Source organism: Mirounga leonina, unplaced genomic scaffold (assembly GCF_011800145.1).
Source record: "Mirounga leonina isolate KUSES-001 unplaced genomic scaffold, KU_Mleo_1.0 Mir_366, whole genome shotgun sequence".
Classification (NCBI taxonomy): domain Eukaryota; kingdom Metazoa; phylum Chordata; class Mammalia; order Carnivora; family Phocidae; genus Mirounga; species Mirounga leonina.
In genome coordinates, this window is record NW_023270709.1 from 17,609,487 (window position 1) to 17,617,550 (window position 8,064).

Consider the following 8,064-nt stretch of genomic DNA (forward strand, 5'->3'; position numbering starts at 1 on the left):
CCTGTGCACTTCATTTTTCTTAACTCCTCTGAGTGGTTTCCCAAACTCCCTATATAAAGTTTTGGTTCTCTCTTACTGAAACAGTTTTAGTTTCCATTAGTAATCATCATCATCATCATCATCATCATAACCATCACTCTGTGGAGTGTGCTTTTGTTGTGCTGAGCACTTTATAGAAAGTATCACATTTCCTCCTCACAACAACACACCGAGGTTGGCATTATTAGCTTTGCTTTACAGACGAGGAAACCAAGGCTCAAAGAAGTTAAACAGTGATCCCTGTGAGTGGCAGTAAGACAGGCATGTTTGGGTTCTCAGCCACCTGCTGTAGTGCTTGGTCTGTGTCTCCTGCCCAGGACACTATCCGGGCTGAGAGCCTTGTTCTCCTATTTGTCAAAAACTCTTCATCCTTCCAGATTCGGTGTATGTACCACCATGTCCAGGAACCTCTCTTAAATACCCATCCATCACCTGCCCTTTAACTTGTAGGTAGAGTCTATTCCACAAACTGTAGAAATTTGATTCTGCTTTATAGTTTCTAAAATTCAAAACACCGTAGTGGAAAAGAATATACCATGTAGAGAAAGATCTTAAAAATACAAACCCAAAGTACCCTACTCAATGATACCTGACTTGGATTCGCTGATTCCTGTTGCTGAGATTTTCTCCTAATTTTATTTTTAAAAAGATTTATTTATTTATTTCAGTGAGAGAGAGAGAGAGCGCACAGGGGGGAAGGGCAGAGGAAGAGGGAGAGAGAAACTCAAGCAGACTCTGAGCTGAGTGCAGAGCCCCAATCCCACGACCCTGAGATCAGACCTGAGCTGAAACCAAGAGTCAGACACTTAACCAACTGCACCACCCATGTGTCCCTCCCCTAATTTTAAATAGAAATAACTCACTGTTTTGGTAGCATGCCCAGTTAGAACTTCCCTGGGCTTTGTAGACACCCCAATGGCACATCTGTAGCATTATCTGAAAATCTGATCCCCATGTAGATGTTCTATCAGTCTAGAGCCCCACTGTTCCATTGAAACATGATGTGAAAACCAATGCAAGCCATACATGTCATTTAAAAATTTTCTAGTAATCAGTCTTGGGACGGTAGAGGCTGTGTAGCGTTGCTGTTACTCTGAGGGCAGAACAATCCATAGAGGGGTGCAGAGATGCAGAGCAATAAAACCCTTAACTTGGAGAAGCAAAACCATATTCCAACGAAGCATCATCAGCAGCCATCACGACCACCAATACCTGCAAGTGGGCAACAAGCCAACAGCCCAAATGAAGACTTGACTATTGACCTGAAGAATTTTAGGAAACCAGGAGAGAAGCCTTCACCCAACGTAGCTGGCCCTTTGTAGGCAATCTTCCTCCTGACATCACTGAGGAGATGAGGAAACTATTTGAGGCAGAAGGGAAGGCAGGCAAAGTCTTCATTCACAGGATAGGGCTTTGGCTTTATCTGCTTGGAAACACAAACCCTAGCGGAGATTGCTAAAGCAGGGCTGGACAACATGGCCCTCCGTGGAAAGCAGCTGTTCGTGCGCTTTGCCTGCCATAGTGCATCCCTTACTGACCGAAACCTTCCTCAGTATGTTTCCAACGAACTGCTGCAGGAAGCCTTTTCTGTGTTTGGCCAGGTGGAATGGGCAGGTTGAAGTCATTGTGGCTGATCAAGGAAGGCACTCAGGAAAAGGCGTTGTTGAATTCTCAGGGAAGCCAGTGGCTTGGAAGGCTCTGGACAGGTCCAGTGAAGCTTCCTTCTTGCTAACCACATTTCCTCAGCCTGTGACTGTGGAGCCCAAGGACCAGGTGGATGACGAAGAGGACTTCCAGAGAAGCTGGTTATAAAGAACCAGCAATTTCACAAGAAGTGAGAGCAGCCACCCAGATTTGTGCAGCCTGGCTCCTTTGAGTACGACTATGCCATGCCCTGGAAGACACTGAGATAGAAGCAGCAGGACCAAGTGGACCGCAACATCAAGGAAGCTGGTGAGAAGCTGGAGATGGAGATGGAGGCTGCTCGCCATGAGCACCAAGTCGTGCTAATGAGACAGGATTTGATGAGGCATCGAGAAGAACTCTGGAGGATGGAAGAGTTAGTTGCACAACCAAGAAGTGCAGGAAGGAAAGCAACTGGAACTCAGGCAGGAGGTGGAGTGCAGGTGCATGAGGAAGAGATGCGGCGACAGTAGGAAGGATTCAAGGGAACATGCCCTGATGCAAGAGAACAGGAGATGGGTGGGCCGGATGGCTATGGGAGGTGCTATGGGCATCAACAAAAGAGGTGTCATGCCCCACGCTCCAGTGCCAGTTGGTACCCCAGGTCCTCCAGGACCTGCCACTATGATGCCAGATGGAACCTTGGGATCAACTCCACCAACAACTGAATGCTTTGGCCAAGTTGCTATAATGGAAGGAATTGGGGCAATTGGTGGAACCCCTCCTGTGTTCAACCATGCAGCTCCTGGAGCTGAATTTGCTCCAAACATCACCAATACTAATAAAAATTTCAGTGTCTAAAGTTTCCCCAAAATCCTTAAAAGAAGAACTCTTTTTGGGACTAGCCAGAATTCTGTCCTGGAAAAGTGTGGGAGATTCCTCCCAATCGTTAAGCCTTCCCTGACTGTACTACTCTAAGGGAGTATGCTGGAGGCTGAGGGTAACGGAGGGGCCATATTTAACAAATCAGTTCCATGTGGCATATCTTTGAACTAATTGATTCTGTGTGGTGCATTCCTGAAGTCTCATGTGATTGTTGAGGGCCTGGGGGTGGGGGAAACCATGGCAAAATGGATCCAGTTAGAGCCCCCATTAAGCTTGATCATTCCAGTCTTTGTCCATCCTGTTCTATTTGCTTTCTCATCTTTTTATCCCCCCGACCCGTGAGACACTGCCACATACACCACAAAAACACACATTCCTCAATGCCCTTAGCCTCATTGACCCATACATGTGCAGGTGGGGATTCGGGCAAATGTCCACAGAGGTCATGGACAACATACATCCGGTTCCGCTATATCCATTCTATTGTCCCTTTGTTTCCTAAGGAAGACATTTTCTCTTAGACATCTTCGTTTGAGTGTATCTTTAAAAAATCTTGTGCTAAGTTGCCTCCATCTTTCTTCCTGGGTAAGGACAACTTTGGCTTGGAATAGCCCTCTGCACTTGAAGACAAGAGCTTGCTACTTACTAGGAGTTAAACATGGGGTGATCCATTCAAGCTCTCCTGGCCTCATTTTCCAACTGTGTAGGTGAGAAATGTGTGCTTGCCTGCCTTATTATTAATTTTCTCAGCTCTGCCAGGGCTATGTGAGAACAAAATGGCATAGTATATACACAGCACTCTACAAAATAAGGTGTGTTATCATTCCTCTTTCTAACCTTGCAACACGGTGTGAAATATGCTCTGAATATACAAAAAATTTGTCCCCAGCCACTGATTGCATCCACTTCTTGGGACGGTTAGGGACTCCAAATTGTCAGGATTTCTATTCCTTTTAAATGATTACTTTTTAATAATATGTAGTTTCTCCTAGAATGTTAACCATATTTACACTGGTTTCTTGAATTTAGTTTGAGTGCTCACTGCTAGTCCTTAACCCCTTAATCATGACTTTCTTATTCAAATTTTTGTATACTTTGTGAATATCTTAAGTACTTGTTGTAGAAAACAATGTGGTGTGGTAAATCTTATAGTTCTTTAATGTCTGAAATATATATGTTTTTTATATTGGAGTTGACAGCTAAAATACAGGATCTCATTTAAACTTGAATTTCGGATAAACAATAAATATGTTTGTAGGATAAGTATGTACCAAATATTACACGGGAGATACTTATCCTAAAAACATATACATTATTTATCTGAAATTCAAATTTAATGAATGTCATATCCATATTTTTATTTACTAACAATTTGAGAAGAGAATTCTTGGGTTATAATCTTTTCCTCTCAAAACTGAGAACTGTGGAAAGAGCCAAGATGTCCATCAACAGATGAATGGATAAAGAAGATGTGGTGTATATATATACAATGGAATATTATGCAGCCATCAAAAGGAATGAGATCTTGCCATTTGCAATGACGTGGATGGAACTGGAGGGTATTATGCTGAGCGAAATAAGTCAAACAGAGAAAGACATGTATCATATGACCTCACTGATATGAGGAATTCTTAATCTCAAGAAACAAACTGAGGGTTGCTGGAGTGGGGGTGGGGTGGGAGGGATGCGGTGACTGGGTGATAGACACTGGGGAGGGTACATGCTCTGGTAAGCGCTGTGAATTGTGCAAGACTGTTGAATCTCAGATCTGTACCTCTGAAACAAATAATGCAATATATGTTAAGGAAAAAAAAAGAAGAAGATAGCAGGAGGGGAAGAGTGAAGGGGGGGAAATCAGAGGGGGAGACGAACCATGAGAGACGATGGACTCTGAAAAACAAACTGAGGGTTCTAGAGGGGAGGGCGGTGGGAGGATGGGTTAGCCTGGTGGTGGGTATTGAGGAGGGCACATTCTGCATGGAGCACTGGGTGTTATGCACAAACAATGAATCATGGAACACTACATCAAAAACTAATGATGTAAGGTATGGTGATTAACGTAACAATAAAAAAATTAAAAAAAAACTGAGAATAATGCACCATTATCTTCTAAATAGCACTGTGGAATCTAATTTTTGTTTTTATTTGGGAAACTTGTCCCTTCTTTCCCTTCTGAATCCCTTTAGGGAATTTTCTTTATTTTTGTAGTATAGAGTATTTTTAAGGACATATAGGAACTTCAGGTCTTTCATGGAGGCTCTCATAAGTTTTCTTCAACTCCTGAAATTATATTGCATATCTGGTAGCTAATCTTCCTGACTTATCTTAAACTTTTCTACCCCCTCCTCTTTCTGTCTGAATCTCAACTTTTTGAGGGTACCTGTGGTGTATTTGTAGCTCTGAATCTGTAAGCCATAGCACAGTGAGAGAGAGTTGTAGAAACATTGGCTAAGAGATCAAATGAATAAATCGGGGCTGACTATTAGGATTGGCCACACATTTTTCAAAGTCCTGCATGCAGTGTAGCTAAGTCAATGCACACTAGTTATTGGACAATATGAAGATAAAGATTACCCCCTGATGACAGTTCTCTGACATAAGGAACACTCTTGAGAATAAAGGGATGGACGCTGGTTTCAAGGAAAGGGGAGATTAAAATAGTCTCCATTCCTGGTAGGGAGAGAAGATGTAGAAAAAAATGTAATTAAGAATTGTAGGCTAATAGGTTTTTACTTATTCAGAAGCAGAGTGAAACTCATGTTTCATTTTGTCACCCTTGCTGAGAGGCCCAGGAGTATGAGAAAGTAATTTTTCCCACTTTATAGTGAATGACCACCAGTTGCCCCCACTGTTCAGCAGAGCAACCTTCCAGATCTTGAGAGCCCTGGGATTAGGGCCAGACAGGCTGCCCCAAGAGAGGGATGTGAAAGGTGACTGACTTAGGAGGCCATCAGCGTGCTGGGAGGGAGTGAAATGCCCTTTGATGTCAGGCTACAGCTCTGAGTCAGAGACCTCAGTCCCGGTCTCAGACCTCTAAGACCAAATCATAAGTGGATTTTGCTGTGTAGCTCAGCTCCGAGATCTGCATCCTCAAAAAGTGAAGAGCTCAGCTTCCGTCACTTTATTACAAGCCTCTCCCCTTTACCATGATTGTACCAAATAATTCACATGCGCCAAGCAGTTCTGTAAGTTCTGTGAATAAGACTTTTCTTGACCACTTATACTTTAGCACAAACTCATTTTCTTTCAGGCAATAAAAATATTCTTTTTAAAAAAGATTTTTAAGTAATCTTGACACCCAGTCAAAACTCCACAACCCTGAGGTCAAGAGTCACATGCTCCACCAACTGAGCCAACCAGGCGCCCCTTAAAAATAAAGGTTCTGGGCGCCTGGGTGGCTCAGTCGTTAAGCGTCTGCCTTCGGCTCAGGTCATGATCCCAGGGTCCTGGGATCGAGTCCCGCATCGGGCTCCCTGCTTGGCGGGAAGCCTGCTTCTCCCTCTTCCACCCCCCCTGCTTGTGTTCCTGCTCTCGCTATCTCTCTCTCTGTCAAATAAATAAATAAAATCTTAAAAAAAAAAAATTAAAATAAAGGTTCTTTAAATGATCAAATCTTAGCTGTTACCCTCAGTCAGATTTAGGGGGATTCTAAATTGGTTCCAAACTGCCTTACATTCCTTCGTCAGTTTGTCATTTCTTCCATCACGTGAATATCCCCTGGCATCTGATTTCCCATGAGATGCTATCCTTTAAGAATTAAGCAACTATAGTAACAACAGCTAAGCTCCCAGTTTTCTGGAATTCCATCCTGGAGTTGTTTTCTTAAACTGAGCTTGAGCTTGGGTGGCTCAGCTGGTTAAACGTCCAATTCTTGATCTCAGCTCAAGTTCTGATTTCAGGTTCATGAGTTCAAGCCCCAGGTTGGCCTCCATGCTGGGTGCGGAGTCTACTTTAAACAAAACAAAACAAAACAAAACAAAACAAAAAACCCAAACCCAAACCAAAAAAAACTGAACTTGAGCTCAGCACCATCTTGTATGCAAACCCTTAAATATTGGTTGCAACCCTGGGAAGGTCCCAAGACCCTCTTGTTATTAGAAAGATTGAGTGACTTTAAGGGCCCAGAGGGAAAGGTCTCCCACTCTTAGGGCTATGTCACCCCTCCACCTGATAAAGTAAGATAAGGTCAAGTCTTTGAGCAACACCATTACCAGTTTGTGAATTTGAGTATGGGAATGTCACAGTAGGGCTTTTCAACAGGCCTGCGTGTGTATGTAGGTCTATTTAGAGGCATGTAATACCACATGGATAACTATGAGTTATAAATCATGGAAATGAGCTACACAACTGGGGAAACTGGATCAGACCCAGTATGGCATCTTTTATCTTGCCTCTAGATATCTGCCTTCATCAGAACCAGAGTCTTGGCATTTCTAAGCATTTATTAAAACTCTGGCTGTTTTTTTGAATTAAGAGGTTTGTCCTGGAGAAGGCAACAATGAAGGCGCCGGTCCCTGCCAGCTTGAAGATGTCTGGCAGCATTTAGGAGAACTTATAGTGTTGTAGGGCAAAGAGGCTATCTGACTCATGGGACTAAGTCTTACCTTGTGTGGAACATCATTTGAAGTGTGATCTTTTACCATGCCATTCCAGGTCATGGAGGACCCATTGTTCTATGCCTGCTGTCTGGAGAGGCATGGCCTTGCTGTTAATGACACCATGAATATGCATGAAGGGAGGTCAAGCAGATGGTTCTGACATTAAGAAGAGATAAAAGTCATCTTTAATGGATTTGACTCCGTTAAGCAGGCACCCCAAAGTAACATAAATACACATGATAAAATGTATGTAAATGAGTTTTGTGATTCCCTCACCTTGTTAAGTGGAATAAATTATTTGCTACTTGATCAGAAGTGAGAGAGAATGTGTGCATGATCACATGGCCCCCGACCACTTTAGCATCGACTGTCCCCTCTCCTCCCCTTCCATTCCCCATGATTGGTTCTGTTGAGTGTAAAGTAATTGAGGAGCAGAAAACTGCTGAACTGGGGGGAAACATCATTTGGGTGTTTTTTTATTCCAAGAATTCTTGTAGATGGTACTGAAGAATCCTTTCAAAGCCGGGGATGTGGATGATCCTGGCAAAGCCAATTCTTGACACCAGGACTTAAATAGAGAAGAGATTGAACAGGCTAAGAGAAAGCAGCTGGGCCTGGTATTATCCAAGAAAGGTCATCAAGTTTCGGAAAATCACAGTGAACCATAGTGCTTGGAACAGAAGGCCTGGCTGAAGGGAAATGCTAGGCAGGATCTGATGTCTGGGCAGGAGGGCTCAGACGCAAAGCAAGTTCTGGATGTGCAGGTCACGTTTGGGGTCCTGAAATATGACTGGGCACAAGGAGGAAACCAAACTGCCTCGGCTTGTTTCTGTAGCAGAGGACACCCATTGACATGAGGGGAAGATCATGCAAGACCCTGCAGGGAACCTACAGACATCTGGGTGAGAATCCAGGCATG

General features: G+C 43.5%; 1 pseudogene; it reads left to right on the top strand.

The window, feature by feature from the left end:
* Positions 1-1,166: 1,166 nt before the first annotated feature.
* On the top strand, positions 1,167-2,523 carry LOC118027219 (annotated as a pseudogene).
* The last annotated feature ends 5,541 nt before the right edge of the window (positions 2,524-8,064 follow it).